The 23,111-nt window shown below is 37.3% G+C and overlaps 1 non-coding gene across 1 annotated transcript; it reads right to left on the bottom strand.

Annotated features, from left to right (window-relative positions):
• Window positions 1-20,717: 20,717 nt before the first annotated feature.
• Window positions 20,718-20,825, bottom strand: LOC112746515 (small nucleolar RNA R71). Its single transcript, XR_003174395.1, has one exon. It is a non-coding gene; the product is annotated as a small nucleolar RNA R71 (small nucleolar RNA).
• Window positions 20,826-23,111: the final 2,286 nt, after the last annotated feature.

The raw sequence follows: 23,111 nt of genomic DNA on the forward strand, positions 1-23,111 counted from the left end.
AATGTGATATTTGAATAAAAACTAATAATAATATAATAAAAAGTAACTAAAACATACTAAAAACTATGTAAAAATAATGCCAAAAAGGGTATAAATTATCCACTCATCATGAACCCTGAAGTCCCTAGACTAAAACTCTTCCCATTTCCTCTGAGTGATCAAGCAAATGAATGGTGGCATGTTGAACTTAGAAGAAGTGTGAACACTTGGGATAAAGTTGTTAACAAATTTCTAAATAAGTTCTTTCCCTCACAGAGACTAACAAAGCTAGTGACAGATGTCCAAACCTTCAGGAAGAAGGAAAGCGAGTCCCTCTATGATGCTTGGGAGAGGTACAAGCTGATGTTCAGAAATTGCCCTCGCCATGTGTTGTCTAGATGAGGCAAGACGATAATCTTCTAAGAAGCTATCTTTGAGATGGCCAGAGAGACAATAGATCACTTTGTAGGTGGTTCTCTGGACCTTATAGAGACACATAAAGAGGCTGATGAGCTTATTGAGCTGGCTGCCAATAACCAGCACTTATACTCCTGTAAGGATACTCCAGTTAGGACAGAAGTTCTAGACATGGAGACTATAGCTGCACCCCCTGCTGAGGTATATAATGCTCCCAATGATATGAGTGATAACTACCCTCAAAGAGACACTCTAACCCATGACCAGTGGACACCTGAGCAGGTTAATATTCCTCTTATGGGGTTGTTTGAGGAAGTGCACCCCTTTAGGGCCCTCACAGAAAGCCTGATGCTCTCTGGAAAGGAGACCTTAAAAGAAGGTGGGACAGTAGTCTTCACCAGGGAGGCCAAACCTCAGGAGCATGCTACTGAGGAACTTAAGGCAATCAAGAACCAGGAGGATCCTGAAAATGCCAGTGAGCACACCCCTACAGAGGAGAAGGAACCTCGAGTTGAATCTTCTCTGGGTGTGCAAGAGGAGCATGTGATTACCACAGAACACCCCATTGCAGAGGTAAAAGAACCTCAAGAACTACCTCTCCTAGACATGTAGAAAGACCCAACAAATGAGCAGTTGGCTCATTTCCTAGCAGTCCTTAAGGAGCTGCAAGTCAATATCTCTGTTGCAAAGGTATTGGAAAAAAAGACCCCCTATACGGCCTATCCAAAAACATTCTTTTTGAAAAGAAAGACCTAAGGGGAGAAGAAATAGAGGTACTTACTGAGAAGTACAGTATCCTAATTCAGAATGAGCTGGCAAGGAAGATGCCAGATCCAGGAAACTTTCAGATCCTATGGATTACTGGAAAGATCACTTTTGACAAAGTCCTGTATAATCTTGGCTTAAGTTTAAATCTGATACCTTCATCTATGATGAAGAAGCTAAAAATCCAAGAGGCACAAGAAACAAGGATTACCTTGCATGATGATTGGATGGTGTTCAAGGTTCTTGACCATCCATTACCCCCTGAAAAGGGAGGCACATGCATAAAGGATTCAACATTCAAGCCTCCTCTCTTGGATGGAACTAATTCAATCCCTCCTAAGACCAAACGTAAGTTTGTTGTTGGATGTACACTATCCACCAAGGAGGAAGGCCCCAAAAAGAAGATACCTAGGGGCTGGAAAAACAAAAATATCCCTACTGAAGGCTTTTCACCATGAAAAATGGTAATGTTCACTTATCTCATCATGGTATTCACCATGGAAAAGGGAAGTGGCAAGAAGGGACACCAACATATTGCTGCAAGCCCAACCCTGCCTCATGCAGTGAACAAGAGCTTGTCTCTTGAGCGTATTAAGCTAATCTATGAGAGCACAGGAAGGAAGCTCCCAGTAAGGAGTAAGGATTTATTCCTCTATGATTATCTTCCTCCTTGAAGGAGTTGTCCGTCAAGCTAATGACATTAAAGAAGCGCTTGTTGGGAGGCAACTCAACCATAAGTAGAGTATTTCTGTTCTTATTTCTTTTGTTTATATTCATTATAGTTTATTTTTAGAGTTTTCCCTTGCTTTTTAATGTTTGTGATCATGTGCAGTAGCTAGAATAGAAACAAAAACAGTCAGAGCTGGAAATAGAACACCCTGGAGCAGAAACCTTGCTAGCGTTGAACGCCAGACAAAGAGCCAGAGTGGGCGTTCAACGGCCTTTGGGGAGCAACAAGATGGCGTTGAACGCCAGCCAGGGAGCTGATGCGTGAGCATCTTTCCTATTTTTTTCTAGTAAATTTGCATGTAAATTCGCGAAAAAGACCATCGATGCGTGCCCGTGACCGACGCATACGCCTGACATGCGCAATGTGAAAAAAAAACGCAGAAAGACGCTGGGGGCGATTTATGGGCTGTTTTGACCCAGTTTCCAGCCCAGAAAACACAGATTAGAAGCTGCAGAATGGACAAATCAGGTGGTCCCCACCCATCAGCTGAAGACTTGTTAATTAATTCGAATCTAAATTCAAATTTGATTTTTAAATAGGAAAAGATATTATTTTAATTTTAATTTTAGAAATTTGATTTTTAAATTATTAGTATTAGTTATAAAAGGGGATTCAGATCCACCAGATTGGAAGGGAGTACATTTTACCTGAATCCTTATTTTCTCTTTACCATGAGCAACTAATCCTCCATTGTTAAGGTTAGGAACTCTGTCTATTTCTATGGATTGATTTTATTGCTTTTTCTATTTTAATTTATGTATGGATTTATAATTTAAGAATTGTTTTCGCTCTTTATTTTATGAATTTGGGTGGAACGGAAGTATGACCCTCTTTCTATTTGAGTTCTTGTATAACTTGGAAAAGCTCTTTACTTGAACAACAGTTTGAAAACATATTCTCCTAAATTTTAATTATCTGGATTTAATGGGATATGTGACATATAATCCTTTTATTTTTAGGTAATTAGAGTTTTTGTGGCATATAAACTGGAATTTGATCATCACTCTCTAATTGGAATTAATTGACTAAGGAATTGGCTGTTGATGAATTTTATAGGAGACTAGGAAGGTCTAAGGAATTAGGGTCTAGTCACATATAGTTTGCCATAAATTAAATCCTACATGATTAAAATAGTTAGTAAAGAAAAATTAATCCAGAAAAATAGATAACTCTAAAGCCTTAACTATCTTCTCCATATTTTCTTCCCAAAGTATTTACTTGCCTTTCTTCAATATTCTTTATATTGTTTAATGTCTTTTATATTGCATCTTAACACTATTTTCTGTTTGTCTAACTAATCCTATCAAACACTATTGTTGCTTAATCTATCAATCCTCGTGGGATCGACCCTTACTCAACGTAAGGTATTACTTGGTACGACCCGGTACACTTGCCGGTTAGTTTGTGGTTAGAAATACCGCACCAGGAGCCAGGTTGGGCGTTCAATGCCCAAAAAGGAAGAAGACATGCGTTGAACGCCAGGAAAGAAGTTCCTCCCGGGCGTTCAACGCCATAAATGGGAGGTAGGCTGGCGTTGAACGCCAGCTATGGTCAAGCTGAGTGTTCAATGCCCATATGGAGGACAGGGAATTTGAAAAAAAAATTTCCCTAGTTTTCCTTTTTTCCGTCCCCCCCCCCGCTTTACTGTTTCGTTTTATTTTTTTAGTCCGTTTTTATTTTTTTATTTTATCCCATTTTTATTATATTTTCATTTTATTTTTATTTTCGTTTTTTTCCTTCCATTATTTTTTTATTAGTTTTGTTTTATTTTTGTCTTTAATTTTCTTTAAAAAAATATTTAATAATAATTTAATACTAATAATTATTTTTTAATTTCTGAAATTAAGTTTGGTGTCCCCTAGTTAGTCTTATTTTAATTTTTCTTATTTAATTTGCCTAATAATTTTTAAAATTTTTAGTAATAATTTTTCTAGTAATTTTTGAATTTTAGTGTTTGTTTGTTTTATTCAATATTTTTATCTCTTTATTCAGGTTACCTCACTGGAAATTCTATGCACTCTGACGTAGAGGGTTCCATCTTTTCTTGTCTTCTGTTTGTTTATGCGCAGGAACAGAGGCAAGGAACATCTCTTAGACTTTGATCCTGAACCTGAAAGAACTTTCAGGCGGCGTTTACAACAAGCAAGACTTTACAAGGTTATAGAATCCACTATGGATCCTAACAATAATGCTAATGCCAATGTGGCAAATCCGAACGGAGATGGTCAACAGAGGAGAGTGCTTGGCTCTTATTCTGCCTCTACTGCGGATCTCTATGGAAAAAGCATTGTGGTACCTCCTATAGCTGCAAACAAGTTTGAGTTGAAGCCATAATTGGTCACCCTGGTGCAATAAAACTGCCAGTAACACGGACTTTCGCATGAAGATCCAAATCAGTTTATATCTGATTTTCTGCAGATTTGTGATACTGTGAAGACAAATGGTGTAAAGCCAGAGGTGTACAAACTCATGCTCTTCCCGTTTGCTCTGAGGGATAAAGCAAAGCTGTGGTTGGATTCCTAACCAAAGGAGAGTCTGAATACTTGGGAAAAGGTTGTTACATAATTTCTCACTAAATTTTTCCCACCAAAGAAGCTAACTAAGCTCAGGTTGGAGGTTCAGACTTTCAGACAGAAGGAGGGTGAAACTCTTTATGAAGCTTGGGAGAGATACAAGCTACTGACTAGGCAATGCCCTTCGGACATGTTCTCCAAATGGACCCAACTAGATATCTTTTATGAAGGTTTGGGTGAGATGTCCAAGATGAGCCTAGACACTTCTGCAGGCGGTTCATTGCACAAGAAGAAGACACCAAAGAAAACTATTGAGCTGATTGAATTGGTTGCAAGCAACCAATATTTATACTCATCCAACAGAAATCCTGTGAACTTTGAGACCCCTCAGAAGAGAGGCGTGTTGGAAGTAGAAGCTGTTAATGCTCTTCTTGCTCAGAACAAGTTGATGTCTCAGCAAATAAATCTACTTACTCAACAGATGGGTGGCATGCAAGTCTCAACTATCAACACCCAAAATCCACCACAGGAAGTCTCCTATGACATGGCAGGTAACTTTATGCAAAATGATAATTATGATTAAGCTCAACCCTCTTCGGAATAGGTGAATTACATGGCGAGTGGTCCTAGAAATCCCAACAATGATCCATATTCTAAGACATACAATCAGGGATGGAGGAATCACCCAAATTTTGGGTGGAGAGATCAACTTCAGAGACCTCAGAACTTCAACAATAGTTCTCAGGGCGGTTTTCAACAGAACAACTATAATAACCGCCAATTTCAGTCTCAGCAACAACAACCACCTCAGCAGGCAAATTCTAAATCCCAAGAAGATTCTAATTGGGAGATGATGATGAGTTTCATACAAGAAACCAGAGCCTCCATTAGAAACTTGGAGCTGCAAATGGGTCAAATGAGCAAGTAATTACCTGAAAGGTCGTCAAATACATTCCCTATTGATACAGTGGTGAACCCAAGAGAAGATTGCAAGGCTATTCAATTGAGAAGTGGTAAGGTAGCTAGTTCTAAGACCAAGGTCAATGAAGATCTAGTTGAAAAGGAAACTCCAGAGGAGAAGAAGGAAGAAGTAGAGCACGCCCCTCCTAAGCGTGCAGACAACCCTTTTCCTGACTCTCTTGACACTTATCCCACCTTACCAAAGGCCCCTGAATACAAGCCAAAAATGCCATATCCTCAGAGGCTTCAGAAGGCGTCCAAAGAAAAGCCATTCTCTAAATTTTTAGATGTCTTCAAGAAGCTGCAAATCAACATTCCTTTTGCAGAGGCTTTGGAGCAAATGCCTCTCAACGCTAAATTTATGAAAGAGTTGTTGACCCACAAGAGGAATTGGAAGGAGCAAGAAACCGTGGTGTTAACCAAGGAATACAGTGCTATTATTCAACACACTCTTCCTGAGAAGATGCTAGACCCAGGAAGCTTTGTCATTCCTTGCACCATTGGAGAAGTCGGCATTCAGAGAGCTTTATGTGATCTTGGAGCTAGCATCAACCTCATGCCACTTTCAGTGATGAAAAAGCTTCAAATTGAGGAGGTAAAACCTACTCGTATTTCTCTCCAACTTGATGATCTTTCTATTAAATTACCTGTGGGTGTGGTTGAAGATTTACTTATTAAAGTAGGACCATTTATTTTCCCTGTTGATTTTGTTATATTAGACATGGAAGAGGAGGTAAAACCCTATATTATACTTGGTAGACCATTTTTAGCTACAGAAAGAGCTCTGATTGATGAGCAAAATGGTGAGTTAACCCTGAGGGTCAATGAAGAACAGGTGGTCCTATATGTTTTTGAAGCCCTCAAGCACCTCAATGATTCTGAGGGGTGTATGAAAATAGATGTTATTGAACCACTTGTTCAAGAAGTACTGGAAACTGAGGTACTTGATGATGTTTTGGATCCTATTTCTGAGTGTGAATTAGTTGAAGTTGATGATTCACCACCCCAAAAGGAGCTGATGAACATGCCAATCAAGGAGGAGGAAGCCCCCAAGCTTGAGCTCAAACCCTTATCCCCTTCTCTGAAATATGTGTTCTTGGGTGGAAATGATTCATATCCAGTAATTATTAGCTCTTCCCTAAAGCCTGAAGAGGAAGAGGCGCTTGTTTCAGTGCTCAAGAGCCATAAAACAGCTCTTGGGTGGACCATTAGTGACTTGAAAGGGATTAGTCCAACCAAGTGTATGCACAAGATCCTCCTTGAAGATGATGCCAAACCAGTTGTGCAACCACAAAGGAGACTCAATCCAACTATGAAAGAGGTGGTCCAAAAAGAGGTAATAAAATTATGGGAAGCAGGTATTATTTACCCTATTTCTGACAGTCCTTGGATAAGTCCTGTGCAGGTAGTTCCCAAGAAAGGAGAGATGACAGTGATCAAGAATGAAAAGAATGAACTTATTCCTACAAGAACAGTCACAGGATGGAGAATGTGCATAGACTACAAGTGGCTCAACACTGCTACAAGGAAAGATCATTTCCCCCTGCCTTTCATTGATCAGATGCTTGAGAGGTTAGCTGGTCATGCTTTTTATTGTTTTCTAGATGGATATTCTGGATATAATCAAATTGCAGTGGACCCTCAAGATCAAGAGAAGACAGCATTCACATGCCCCTTTGGAGTATTTGCCTACAGGAGAAAGCCATTTGGACTTTGCAATGCTCTAGCAACTTTTCAGAAGTGTATGCTTTCAATTTTTTCTGATATGGTTGAAAAGTTTATTGAGATATTTATGGATGACTTTTCTGTTTTTTGTAATTCTTTTGAATCCTATCTTAAACATTTATCTCTTGTCTTGGAACGGTGTCAAGAATCAAACCTTGTTTTAAATTGGGAAAAATGCCATTTTATGGTTACAGAAGGCATTGTTTTTGGACACCGGATTTCAAGTAAGGGGATTGAGGTTGACAGAGCAAAGGTGGAGGTAATTGAAAAATTACCACCACCAATTAATGTTAAGGCAATTAGGAGTTTCTTGGGTCATGCAGAATTTTATAGAAGATTTATAAAGAATTTTTCTAAAATTGCTAAACCATTGAGCAACCTGTTGGTTGTTGATGTTCCTTTTATCTTTGATTCTGATTGTCTGCATGCTTTTGAAACTATGAAAGCAAACCTTACCTCTGCTCCATTATAGCTCCCTCTGACTGGGATTTACCATTTGAATTAATGTGTGATGCTAGTGATTTTGCTATAGGAGCTATTTTAGGACAGCGGCATGGTAAGCTTGTACATGTCATTTATTATGCCAGTTGTGTGTTAAATGATGCTTAAAAGAATTACACAACTACAGAAAAGGAATTATTAGCTGTTATGTATGCTGTTGATAAGTTTAGGTCCTATTTACATGGTTCTAAGGTTATTGTTTTACTGACCATGCTGCTTTGAAGTACCTTCTAACCAAGCAGGATTCTAAACCAAGATTAATCAGATGGGTGTTGCTCCTTCAAGAGTTTGATATTGAGATAAAAGACATGAAAGGGTTAGAAAATCAAGTAGCTGACAATCTCTCCAGAATTGAGCCTGAAGCAGGAGTACAACTACCCACAGCTGTGACTGAGACGTTTCTAGATGAGCAATTGTTCCTCATTCAGCAGGCTCCATGGTTTGCAGATATTGCAAATTATAAGGCCATGAATTTTATTCCAAAGGAGTACAGCATGCAACAAGTAAAGAGGCTATTAACTGATGCAAAGTACTACATTTGGAAGGAACCATACCTTTTTAAGGTGTTTAGATGGTATTATAAGGAGATGTGTCCCAGATGAAGAAACACAACATATTCTTTGGCACTGTCATGGTTCTGAATATGGAGGCCACTTTGGTGGTGAAAGGACAGCTACAAAGGTCCTTCAAAGTGGGTTCTACTGGCCTACCCTCTTCAGGGATTCAAGAGAATTTGTGAAGCACTGTGACAGATGTACAAAAGCCACAAATCTCCCTGCCAATCATGAAATGCCACAGCAGGGGATTCTTGAGGTTGAGTTGTTTGATGTGTGGGGTATTGATTTCATGGGACCTTTTCCACCCTCACATTCAAACAACTATATTCTAGTGGCAGTTGATTATGTGTCCAAGTGGATGGAAGTTGTGGCTCTACCCACTAATGATGCCAAGGTGGTAATGAGCTTTCTTCAGAGGTATATCTTTAGTTGGTTTGGCATCCCAAGGACACTCATTAGTGATGGAGGAAGTCACTTTTGTAACAGACAGCTGGATTCTCTTCTACACAGATATGGAGTCCGTCATAAGGTGGCAACCCCCTATCACCCTCAAACGAGTGGACAGGTTGAAGTTTCCTATTTTTTTCTAGTAAATTTGCATGTAATTTGTTGAGTTTAATTAAGAATTAATTATATTTTAGCCACTATGGATGCTATTTTGAGTTTTGTGTAATACTGTTTATTTTAGGTAGCATTCTGCTGGATTTGATGGAGTTTCTGCAGCACAAGAATCAAAGGAGATGGCAGCGAGGAGCGACGCGTACGCGTGATTTGAAGATTTGCAAAGCGACGCGTCTACGTGACCAACGCGTCCGTGTGACTCGCGAAAAAGACCATCGACGCGTGCGCGTGACCGACGCGTATGCCTGACATGCGCAACGTGCAAAAAAAATGTAGAAGGACACTAGGGGCGATTTATGGGCTGTTTTGACCCAGTTTCCAGCCCAGAAAACACAGATTAGAAGCTGCAGAATGGACAAATCAAGTGGTTCCCACCCATCAGCTGAAGACTTATTAATTAATTCGAATTTAAATTCAAATTTGATTTTTAAATAGGAAAAGATATTATTTTAATTTTAATTTTAGAAATTTGATTTTTAAATTATTAGGATTAGTTATAAAAAGGTATTTAGATCCACCAGATTGAAAGGGAGTACATTTTACCTAAATCCTTATTTTCTCTTAACAATGAGCAACTAATACTCCATTATTAAGGTTAGGAACTCTGTCTATTTCTATGGATTGATTTTATTACTTTTTCTATTTTAATTTATGTATGGATTTATAATTTAAGAATTGTTTTCGCTCTTTATTTTATGAATTTGGGTGGAACGGAAGTATGACCCTCTTTCTATTTGAGTTCTTGTATAACTTGGAAAAGCTCTTTACTTGAACATCAGCTTGAAAATATATTCTCCTAAATTTTAATTATCTGGATTTAATGGGATACGTGACATATAATCCTTTTATTTTTAGGTAATTAGAGTTTTTGTGGCATATAAACTAGATTTTGATCATCACTCTCTTGGAATTAATTGACTAAGGAATTGGTTGTTGATGAATTTTAGAGGAGACTAGGAAGGTCTAAGGAATTAGGGTCTAGTCACATATAGTTTGCCATAAATTAAATCCTACATGATTAAAATAGTTAGTAAAGAAAAATTAATCCAGAAAAATAGATAACTCTGAAGCCTTAACTATCTTCTCCATATTTTCTTCCCAAAGTATTTACTTGCCTTTCTTCAATATTCTTTATATTGTTTAATGTCTTTTATATTGCATCTCAACACTATTTTCTGTTTGTCTAACTAATCCTATCAAACACTATTGTTGCCATCAATCCTTGTGGGATCGACCCTTACTCACGTAAGGTATTACTTGGTACGACCCGGTGCACTTGCCGGTTAGTTTGTGGTTAGAAATACCGCACCAGGAGCCAGGTTGGGTGTTCAATGCCCAAAAAGGCAGAAGACCTGCGTTGAACGCTAGGAAAGAAGTTCCTCCTGGGCGTTCAACGCCACAAATGGGAGGTAGGCTGGCGTTGAACGCTAGCTATGGTGCACAAGCTGAGCGTTCAATGCCGATACGGAGGGCAGGGAATTTGAATTCCCTAGCCTCTCAGGACCAGTAGGTCCCACAGAATCTCTACCTACCCCCACCATCTTCTACCTTATTCTTCCCTATTGTTCATATTTGCTCGAGGATGAGTGGTAGCATGAATCCCCACACTTTCGTACCGCTGTACTAGCAAGTACACTGGGTCGTCCAGGTAATACCTGAGCGAATCAGGGTCAATTCCATGAGGATTTTTGGTCTGAAGCAAGCTATGGTTATCTTGCAGGTCTTAGCCAGGCAGATCAGAAGGTTATTTGATTTGTGAGATCTGAAACTATGAAGACATATAACTAATAAAGATACTCTTTAAATTAAATGGAATCAATAATAGGAATATGAGGGAATGGTATAAGGTATTTTGTCAAAGAAATCAGTAAAAGGGTTATAATTGAGGATTGGAGTTGCTTAGCCTTTCTGAATTAACTCTGGTATTACTATCTTCTCTGCTTGTGAGTGATCTCTTCTCTGGCAGGCTGTATGTGATCAAAGCCATTGCCCGTGGTCGTTGATCTCCTCTGCTCCATATTAAATGTCATTGCCTGTGGTCATTCAATCTGACGGAGGGTGAAGCTTTAGCAGTTCATTCTCTTGGCGATCCTACTCAAAACGCCACAGACAAGGTCGAATCTTCCAGATCAGAGAATCCTACTTCTTTGGATTAGCCTATACCACGGAGACCCTAATCTCCTTGGAAATCGAATGAACTGGTGTCTCGAGAAGTCCCCAAAAAAGTCGTAGATTAGCCGTCTGAGAGATGTATAAACAAAGCTGTTGGCCTATGATTTTCGACCACGTATTCACACGAACCCAAGTAGACGCGGGTGTTTGTCAGGCACGTTCGTCTTAGTATGATGAACAGAGCTGATTGCACTGATCATCCTATTCACCATGTTGAAGATCGAATATACATCTTAGGAATAAATCAGATAAGGATTGAAGAAGAAACAGTAATACTTTTATTAATTCATAGGACTCAGCAGGGCTCCTTGATAAGAAGGATTTATATCGGTAAAGAATTTCTCAAAAAATTTTCATTGCAAGTATAGTTCTAAACCAACAATGAATCCTCAAATCAAATTTATTTTTGGTTGTCACAAGTACAAACCCCAATAATAATTAACCGAAGTATTTAAACCTTGGGTCATCTTACAAGGAATTGCAATGAAGTGCTCAATTATTGGCTATGAAGGAATATGGGGGGTTTGATTTGGAAAAGGGGACACGAAAATAAATGGCAAGAATAATAAAGGAAACAAGTACTAAAGAGAGACATTCATGGCAAGGGTTGAGGGCATAGGCTTTCTATCCTAGTCATGCAATGATCAATTCATCTTATTTAGTCAACTCAAACCAAGAAGAAGTATAATCATAACATTCCACGAGAGAAGGTCAAATAAGACTAGTTAATCATATCACAATAATGAACAAGAGCTTATCTTATTTAGTCAACTCAAACTAGGAAGAAGGCAATATATTAACTTCCACGAGAGAACGTCAAATAAGACTTAACAATTCTAGATCGCCAACATAAGTTAGGTATTCATGACTCAAGATTACCTAATTCCTCTTTTCAAGCCAAGAATGCTAAAAAATATACTTTAAAGCCCAACCACGCATTTTGTCAAACACTTGGTGGGTACGAAAGAAAACATAGTAAAAGAGCAAGGAAAGATGAAATCTACAACTACTAATTACAAAGAAACAATATCAACAATTTAATTAAACCATAAAAGAATATAAAACATAAGATTGCATTAAAGGGAAACCAAATCCAACAATAGCATTCATAAACATAAAAGAGAGGCAAGACGGGAATTGACAAGAAAACTAAGGGAATGAAGATGTATGAACAAGAAATCATAAAAGAAACAAGATGAAAACAAGGAATTAAACCTAGATCTAAGATGCAAAATGCCCTAAGAACCCTAATTCTAGAGAGAAAAGGGAGCTTCTCTCTCTAGAAACTAACCTACATGATGCTATCCTACAACTAATCGCTCCCCCTTTGCTCAATCCTCAATTTTGCATGAAATAGCCTCAGAAACGAGTTGGATTTGGGCCTGGGAAGCTCAAAAATTGCCCCCAGTGAATTCACTTTAAGTGGGTCATGTGCCTGACGTCATGTGTGCGCGTAGGCGACACCTGCGCGTCGATGGCAAATTTCCACCTCACGCGTACGCGTGAGTGACGCGTGCACGTGGCTTGCAAAGCTCTTCTCACGCGTACGCGTGGATGATGTGTGTGCGTGGCCCTTAATTCTCTAAATGCTCATTTCTTCATGCATTCTCCACCTTGCATGCTTTTCTCTTCACTTCTTCCATCCAACACTTGCCTTATGAACCTGAAATCACTCAACAAACACATCAAGGCATCGAATGGAATTAAGGTGAATTAAAATTAGCAATTTAAAGTCCTAAAAAGCATGTTTTCACACTTAAGCACAAAATTAGGGAGAATTGTAAAACTATGCTATTCCATTGAATAAATGTGGGAAAAGGGTGATAAAATCCCGTAAATTAAGCACAAGATAAACCACAAAATTGGGGTTTATCAACTCCCCACACTTAAACCAAGCATGTCCTCATGCTTAACCAAGAAAGAAACAAAGGTATCAACATTTATTCAATGTAAACTAACTAGATGCAATCTACCTACATGCAATCTATCTAAATGAATGCAACCACTTAGTCAAACTAAATCGATTTCCAAGAATACATATATAAGTACAAGGGCTAAAGCAATAGCAATCAAATCAAACCCACAATTGATTTGAGTTATTGAAAAAATCTTACAAACTTGCAAGAAAAGATGATCATGGGTGGAAACATGTAATTGAGCAATCGAACCCTCACCGGATGTGTATCCGCTCTTGTCACTCAAGTGTTTGGGGTTGATCAACTCAATTCTCCCCTAATCATGCTTTCCAAGATTTATATTTCATCTAACAATCAACAATTATTTCATGCATGCATACAAATATCATGAAGACTTTCCCATAGGTTGTAATAGGGCTAGGGTCAAGGTAGGGTTGTATATGGTCAAGTGAGCTTGAAATTTGAATCTTTGATTAACTTAAGCTTCCCACCTAACCTATGACAACCTATACAATTTCAAATCTAACCTAACTACCCATTCTTCACTTTTTCACACACTCATGCATTCTCTTTTTGATCACTACACATAAGCATTGATTCTTATTGAACTTCACTTTGGGGCATTTTGTCCCCTTTTTATTGCTTTTCTTTTTCTTTCTTTTTTTTCTTTTTCTATTTTTCTCATTGTATATATATATATATATATATATATATATATATATATATATTTTCTTTTTGCAATAAACTATATACAAGAATATCAATGTGTATGGTTTAACATTTAATTAATACATGGGTATGTACCCAATTCCCAAAATTTTCAACAAAAATACAAAAATTACACTTTTATCCCAACCAATGTCCCCAACTCTCCCAAACTTGAATGATAAGCACTCTCACTAAACTAAGCTAATCAAAGATCCAAACAAGGGATATTTATTATTTTTCACTTAAGGCTTGTAATGTGCTAAATTAAGAACAAATGGGTTTAGCGTAGGCTCAAAATTGGTTAACAATGGAAGATAAAAGGTAAGGCTATTTGGGTAAGTGAGCTATTTAAAATAATAGCCTCAATGATATAAATGCATGTATGCACAAAATAATGGACATATGGAATCAAACAAATCAAAGATTACAATCATAGAGAGAGAATAATGCACACAAGAAGGAAAATAAGTGGTTATATGATGTAACCACGCAATTAGGCTCAAAACTCACAAGCTTGTGTTTTTAGCTCAAAAACATGATCCATAATGTATATAATTCAGGCAACTTCTAAATTTTTTTTTCAATCAATTGGAGTGCCCTATAGATAAAATTATTGGAAAACTTTATGATTTTGACTAAGCGTATTATATATACATATGCAAAATAAGAAAATACAACTAAAATTCCTAAAATACCTAAAACATGAAATGCAAAGGTGTTGGGATTAGAAATCTTTCACCCAAAAACGCCGAGTGGTCGGACGACCTCCCCACACTTAAAAGTTTGCACCGTCCTCGGTGCATTCAAAGATGAGCAAGGGGCATGGCAACTTTCCGAGTTGCCACCTTCTGTGCTGGTGATGAGCGAAAATTGTTCGTATGGTATAGAATTTCACAAATGAGATATCGTTGCAAGTATAGTTCTAAACCATCAAATAATCCTCAATCAAAAATTTATTTATCACAAGTACAAACCCCAATAAAAATAACCGAAGTATTTAAACCTCGGATCGTCTCTTAAGGAATTGTAGGGAAGTGTTCTTGTTATTGGCTATGAAAGTATATTTTGGGGTTTTTGAAATAAGGAACAAGAAATAAACTAATAACTAAGAAAGCTCTTGGCAAGGGTTGAGAACTAGAAGTCCTATCCTTATTATCATCATCAATTGTGATAAGAATTGTCCATTGCTCTCACTTAGTTAACCTCTAACTATGAAGGAAAGTCAAGTGGATATAATCAATTTGAGTCCACAAGTCCTAGTCAAATCCTAGGGAAAGACTAGTTTTAGTGGCATTCGAGTCAACTAGCGACTTCCAATTATCAATCAACAAAAGAGTTTGATAACTCAAGTGTCTCCAATTACTCAAACCAAGCCAAGAGAAGAAAAACCTAAGCTATGGCTAAAAGAAATATTTCATCAAACACATAGAAGGCAATAAAAGTAAAAATCATTAATTGCAAGAATTAAAGGAACTTACAACTAATCAAAATAATAAATCAACAATAGAAATCAAGGCAAACATTAAAAGACATGGAAATCATAAATTGTATTAAAAGGAAATGGAAATCAATAAAAGAGTACATGACTAAAATTAACAAAATAAAAGAAACAACAAGAGAAGTAAAATACTAGAAGAAATAAAGGTAATGGAAAATTAAGGCAAAAGAAGAAGTAGATCTAGCTCTCAAAGGAGAACAAAACTAAGAACCCTAATCTAGAGAGAGGAGAGAGACTCTCTCTCTAGAATTCTAAATCTAAGCTAAGGTGTATCCATTATGATTCCCTCCTTCATCCCCCTTCAACTCTGCATGTAGTAGTGATGAGCGGATAATTTATACGCTTTTTGGCATTATTTTTACATGGTTTTTAGTATGATTTAGTTAGTTTTTAGTATATTTTTATTAGTTTTTAATAAAAAATTCACATTTCTAGACTTTACCATGAGTTTGTGTGTTTTTCTATGATTTCAGGTATTTTCTGGCTTAAATTGAGGGACTTGAGCAAAAATCAGATTCAGAGGTTAAAGAAGGACTGCAGACGCTGTTGGATTCTAACCTCCCTGCATTCAAAGTAGATTTTCTGGAGCTACAGAACTCCAAATGGCGCGATCTCAATTGCTTTAGAAAGTGGACATCCAGGGCTTTCCAGCAATATATAATAGTCTATACTTTGCTCGAGTTTAGATGACGCAAACGGGCGTTCAACGCCAGTTCCATGCAGCATTCTGGAGTTAAACGCCAGAAACAGGTTGCAAAGTGGAGTTAAACACCAGAAACAGGTTACAAACTGGCGTTCAACTCCAAAAGAAGCCTCTACACGTGTAAAGCTCAATGCTCAGCCCAAGCACACACCAAGTGGGCCCCAGAAGTGGATTTCTGCATCATTTACTCATTTCTGTAAACCCTAGTAACTAGTTTAGTATAAATAGGACTTTTTACTATTGTATTTACATCTTTTGTTCATCTTTGGATTATCCTTTGATCCTTGGATCACATTTGGGGGCTGGCCATTCGGTCATGCCTGAACCTTCATCACTTATGTATTTTCAACGGTAGAGTTTCTACACACCATAGATTAAGGTGTGGAGCTCTGCTGTTCCTCATGAATTAATACAAAGTACTATTGTTTTTCTATTCAATTCAAGCTTATTCCGATTCTAAGATATTCATTCGCACCTCAATATGAATGTGATGATCCTGACAGTCATCATTATTCCCAACCCATGAACGCGTACGTGACAACCACTTCTGTTCTACCTTAGATTGAATGAGTATCTCTGGGATTCCTTAATCAGAATCTTTGTGGTATAAGTTAGAATCCATGGATGGCCATTCTTGAGATCCGAAAAGTCTAAACCTTGTCTGTGGTATTCCGAGTAGGATCTGGGAAGGGATGGTTGCGACGAGCTTCAAACTCGCGAGTGTTGGGCGTAGTGACAGACGCAAAAGGATCAATGGATCCTATTCCAGTATGATCGAGAACCGACAGATGATTAGCCATGCAGTGACAGCGCATTGGACCATTTTCACTGAGAGGACAGGATGTAGCCATTGACAACGGTGATGCCGAACAAACAGCTTGCCATAGAAAGGAGTATGAATGATTGGATGAAGACAATAGGAAAGCAGAGGTTCAGGAGGAATAAGCATCTTCATACGCTTATCTGAAACTCTCACTAATGAATTACATAAGTATCTCTATCTTTAATTTACGTTTTATTTATATTTTAATTATATTTTAATTATCAAATATCCATAACCATATGAATCTGCCTGACTGAGATTTACAAGGTGACTGACAAACCCCAATTTGACGGTTTGTTTTGTATTGATTTTTGGGGATTTTATCACCTTTTACCCATATTTATTCAAGAAATAGCATGGTTTTGTATATTCTCCTTTAATTGTGCTTGAATGTGAAAACATGCTTGTTAGGACTCAAAATAGCTAAATTTAATTCACCTTGATTCTATTAGATGCCTTGATATGTTTGTTAAGTGATTTAAGGTTTAGGAGGCAAAGATTGGATCAAGGGAATGAAGAAACAAAGCATGAAAAGTTGGAGAACTCATGAAGAAATGAAAGAACCGGAAAGCTGTCAAGCCGACCTCTTCGCACTTAATCGGCCATAACTTGAGCTACGAAGGTCCAAATGATGCGGTTCCAGTTGGGTTGGAAAGCTAACATCCGGGGCTTCGAAACGATATAAGATTTGCTATGGATGAACCGCGCATGGTGACGTGTACGCGCATAGTACGCGCACGCGCCGTTGCTGCCACCTAGTTCACTTAAAGCAAAATGTGGCCAGCGAATTCTAAAGCCTTGTGGGTCCAATCCAACTCATTTCTGATGCTATTTAAGCGAAGGATTGAAGGGGGAATGAGGATACTTTTTCATACTTTTACATACTTTTCATACTTTAGAAGTTAGTTACCAATTAGCTTAGTTTAGTAGTTAGAGTTAGTTTCTAGAGAGAGAAGCTCTCACTTCTCTCTAGAATTAGGATTAGGTTTAGTTCTTAGATCTAGATTTTAATTCATCTTCTTCTACTTCTATCTTCTCAATTCCTTGTTGTTACATTCATTCTTCTTCCATCCTTTTGTTGTAATTTCCTTTATGTTGTTCTTGCATTTTGTTGTAGATCTACTTTTGTTCCTTTCTTTCTCTTTCAATTCAATTCAAGGTAAATCATAATAATTGTGTTCATTTGATTTGTTGTTGTTTAATTCCTTGCAAATTGAGTAGTATAGATTTACTTTTCTTGCAATTTTACTATGCTTTCCTTTTATGCCTTCCAAGTGTTTGATGAAATGCTTGGTTGGATTTTAGAGTAGAGTTTTATGTTCTTGGCTTGGAAAGGTAACTTAGGAACTCTTGAGTTACTAATGTCCAAGTAATTGATGATTGGGATTCATTGACTCTAGTTCTCACTAATTGAATTAGTGGAGAGTTAGGACTTATGGACTAGGATTGATATAGCTCATTTGACTTTCCTTTACTACTAGTTAGAGGATGATTTAATGAGATTAATCCTTGCCAATTCTCATATTGTGGTTAGTGATTAGGATAGAGATCTTTGACCACCAACCCTTGCCAAGACCTTTTTAGCCATTAGTTTACTTTCTTACCATTTATCTTTCATGCTTCATATCAAAACCCCAAATATAACTCACAACCGATAACAAGACACTTCATTACAATTCCTAGGGAGAACGACCCGAGGTTTGAATACTTCGGTTTATAAATTTTAGGGGTTTGTTTTAGTGAGAAACAACTTTTTGTATGAAAGGATTAGTGATTGGTTTAGGAACTATACTTGCAACGAGATTTCATTTAAGAAATTCTAAACTGTCAAAAATCCAATCATCAGTGACCATAGCTTACTTCAAGCCGACAATCTCCGTGGGATCGACCCTTACTCATGTAAGGTTTATTACTTGGACGACCCAGTATACTTGCTGGTTAGTTGTGCGAAGTTGTGACAAAGAACTAAGATTATGAACGTGCGTATTAAGTTTTTAGCGCCGTTACCAAGGAATGAACCGTCACGATTTCTGCGCACCAAGTTTTTAGCGCCGTTGCCGGGGATTGTTTGAGTTTGGACAACTGACGGTTCATCTTGTTGCTCAGATTAGGTAATTTTATTTTATTTTTAAGCTTTTTTTATTTCTTATTTTCGAAAATAATACAAAAAAAATTTCTTTTTTTTCATTTTTCTCAATTAATTTTTGAAAAATCAAAAAAATTTAATAAAATCATAAAGCCAAAAATATTTTGTGTTTCTTGTTTGAGTCTAGAGTCAAGTTTTAAGTTTGGTGTCAATTGCATTTTTTTATTTTCTAAAAATTATTTTTGAAAATTTCATGCACTTCATTCTTCATGATCTTCAAGTTGTTCTTGGCCAGTCTTCTTGTTTGATCTTCATATTTTCTTGTTTTATGTCTTTTCTTATTTTTCATATGCATTCTTGAATTCTTAATGTTTCAACATTAAAAAGTTCTAAGTTTAGTGTCTTGCATGTTTTTCTTTTCTTAAAAATTTTCAAAAACAAGTTCTTGGTGTTCATCTTGACATTCAAAGTGTTCTTGCATGCATTAGTTGTTTTGATTCATAATTTCTATGCTTTTTGTCAATTTTGTGTTTTTCTCTTTCATCATTAAAAATTCAAAAATCAAAAAAAATATCTTTCCCTTTTTCTTCTCATTAAATTCGAAAATTTGAGTTGACTTTTTCAAAAATTTTTAAAATCTAGTTGTTTCTTATGAGTCAAATCAAATTTTCAATTTAAAAATTCTATCTTTTTCAAATCTTTTCAAAAAAATCAAATCTTTCTCATTTTTCTTTTATGATTTTCGAAAATTTAAAAATGATTTTCAAAAATCTTTTTCTTATTTTTGTTTCATATTTTCGAAATTAATGCTAACAATTAATGTGATTGATTCAAAAATTTTAAGTTTGTTAGTTGCCTCTTAAGAAAGGTTCAATCTTTAAATTTTAAATCATATCTTTTTGTTTCTTGTTAGTCAAGTAATCAACTTTAATTTTCAAAATCAAATCTTTTTTTTTAAATTTCTTTTTCAAATCTTTTTCAAAATAAGTTTCAATCACATCTTTTCAAAATCAATTTCAAAATCTTTTCTAACTTCTTTTCTAACCTCTTATCTTTTCAAAAATTAATTTTCAAATCTTTTTCAAACTAATCCTATCTTTTTGTTTGATTCTTATCTTTTTTCAAAAACACCTAACTAATTCTATCTCTAATTTTCGAAAATCACCTTCATCTTTTTCCAAATTCCTTTTTAAATTAACTAATTGTTTTAAATTTAATTTAATTTGATTTAATTTTTCCTTTCTTAATTTTCGAATTTTTAATTTTAATTCTAATTTAAAAATGAAAATACTTTTTTTTTATTTTATCTAATTTTCGAAAATTCTTCTCACTCACCTCCTTCTATTTATTTATTTATTTACTAACACTCCTCTTCATCTAAGAATTCGAACCTACTCCTCACCCTTGTGTTTGGATTCTCCTTCTTCTATTCATATCTTCTTCTACTCACATAAAGGAATCTCTATACTGTGACATAGAGGATTCCATATTTTCTGTTCTCTTCTTTTTCATATGAGCAGGAACAAAGACAAGAACATTCTTGTTGAAGCTGATCCTGAACCTGAAAGAACTCTAAAGAGGAAGCTAAGGAAAGCTAAAGCACAACTCTCTGGAGAAAATCTGACAGAAATTTTCGAAAAAGAAGGAGACATGGCCGAAAATAACAACAATGCAAGGAAGATGCTTGGTGACTTTACTGCACCTAATTCCAATTTACATGGAAGAAGCATCTCAATCCCTGCCATTGGAGCAAACAATTTTAAGCTGAAACCTCAATTAGTTTCTCTGATGCAACAGAATTGCAAGTTTCATGGACTTCCATCAGAAGATCCTTTTCAGTTCTTAACTGAATTCTTGTAGATCTGTGATACTGTTAAGACCAATGGGGTTGATCCCGAGGTCTACAGGCTTATGCTTTTCCCATTTGCTGTGAGAGACAGAGCTAGAATATGATTGGACTCTCAACCTAAAGACAGCCTGAACACTTTGGATAAGCTGGTCACAGCTTTCTTAGCCAAGTTCTTCCCTCTTCAAAAGCTTAGCAAGCTTAGAGTGGATGTTCAAACCTTCAGACAAAAGGAAGGTGAATCCCTCTATGAAGCTTGGGAGAGATACAAGGAACTGACCAAAAAGTGTCCTTCTGACATGCTTTCAAAATGGACCATCTTGGATATATTCTATGATGGTCTGTCTGAATTATCAAAGATGTCATTGGACCATTCTGCAGGTGGATCTATTCAGCTAAAGAAAACGCCTGCATAAGCTCAAGAACTCATTGACGTGGTTGCAAATAACCAGTTCATGTACACTTCTGAAAGGAATCCTGTGAGTAATGGGATGCCTCAGAGGAAGGGAGTTCTTGAAATTAATACTCTGAATGCCATATTGGCTTAGAATAAAATATTGACTCAGCAAGTCAATATGATCTCTCAGAGTCTGAATGGATTGAAGGAATCATCCAACAATACTAAAGAGGCCTCTTCTGAAGAAGAAGCTTATGATCCTGAGAACCCAGCAATAGTAGAGGTGAATTACATGGGTGAACCCTATGGAAACACCTATAATCCCTCATGGAGAAATCATCCAAATTTCTCATGGAAGGATCAACAAAAGTCTCAACAAGGCTTTAATAATGATGGAAGAAATAGGTTTAGCAATAGCAAACCTTTTCCATCATCCACTCAGCAACAGACAGAGAATTCTGAGCAGAATCCATCTAGCTTAGCAAATATAGTCTCTGATCTATCTAAGGCCACTATGAGTTTCATGAATGAAACAAGGTCCTCCATTAGGAATTTGGAGGCACAAGTGGGCCAGCTGAGTAAAAGAGTCACTGAAATCCCTCCAAGTACTCTCTCAAGCAATACAGAAGAAAGTCCAAAAAGAGAGTGCAAGGCCATAGCCTTACATGATGTGGCCGAACCCAAAGAGGAGGAGGAGAACGTGAATCCTAGTGAGGAAGACCTCCTGGGATGTTCAGTGACCAATAAGGAGTATCCCTTTGAGGAATCAAAGGAATCTGAGGCTCATCTAGAGACCATAGAGATTCCATTGAACCTCCTTCTGCCCTTCATGAGCTCTGATGAGTATTCTTCCTCTGAAGAGGATGAAGACATTACTGAAGAGAAAGTTGCTAAATACCTTGGTGCAATCATGAAGCTGAATGCCAAATTATTTGGTAATGAGACTTGGGAAGATGAACCTCCCTTGCTCACCAATGAACTAAATGCATTGGATAGGCAGAAATTGCCTCAAAAGAAACAGGATCCTGGAAAATTCTTAATACCCTGTACCATAGGCACCATGACCTTTGAGAAGGCTCTGTGTGACCTGGGGTCAGGAATAAACTTAATGCCACTCTCTGTAATGGAGAAACTAGGGATCTTTGAGGTGCAAGCTGCTAGAATCTCATTAGAGATGGCAGACAACTCAAGAAAACAGGCTTATGGACAAGTAGAGGACGTGTTAGTAAAGGTTGAAGGCCTTTACATCCCTGCTGATTTCATAATCCTAGACACTAGGAAGGAAGAGGATGAATCCATCATCCTTGGAAGACTCTTCCTAGCCACAGCAAGAGCTGTGATTGATGTGGATAGAGGAGAGTTGATCCTTCAATTGAATGAGGACAACCATGTGTTTAAAACTCAAGGATCTCCTTCTGTAACCATCGAGAGGAAGCATGAAAAGCTTCTCTCACTGTAGAGTCAACCAAAGCCCCCACAGTCAAACTCTAAGTTTGGTGTTGGGAGGTCACAACCAAACTCTAAGTTTGGTGTTGAACCCCCACATTCAAACTCTAAGTTTGGTGTTGGGAGGTTCCAACAATGCTCTGAACATCTATGAGGCTCCAGGAGAGCTCACTGTCAAGCTATTGACATTAAAGAAGCGCTTGTTGGGAGGCAACCCAATGTTATTTAATCATATCTATTTTATTTTCTTTTTGTTATTTTGTGTTTTATTAGATTGATGATCATGTGAAGTCACAAAAACTACTGAAAAGTCAAAAACAGAATGAAAAACAGCATTAAAAATAGCACACCCTAGAGGAGGAGCAGTCTGGCGTTTAACGCCAGAAACAAGCATCTGTCTGGCGTTGAACGCCAGAAACAAGCACCAAGCTGGCATTTAACGCCACAAACAAGCATCTACCTGGCGTTAAATGCCAGAAACAGGCTACATTTGGGCGTTTAATGCCAGAAACAAGTAGCAGTCTGGCGTTAAACGCCAGGATTGCACAGCAAGGGCGTTTTACATGCCTAATTGGAGCAGGGATGTTAAGTCCTTGGCCCCACTGGATCTGTGGACCCCACAAGATCCCCACAAGATCTGTGGACCCCACAGGATCCCCACATCTTCTTTTCTCCTCTTCACACCTTTTCATAACTCTCTTCCCCAAATACCCTTCACCAATCACCTCCATACCTCTCCCACAACCAT

This window comes from Arachis hypogaea, chromosome 14 (genome assembly GCF_003086295.3).
Source record: "Arachis hypogaea cultivar Tifrunner chromosome 14, arahy.Tifrunner.gnm2.J5K5, whole genome shotgun sequence".
Classification (NCBI taxonomy): domain Eukaryota; kingdom Viridiplantae; phylum Streptophyta; class Magnoliopsida; order Fabales; family Fabaceae; genus Arachis; species Arachis hypogaea.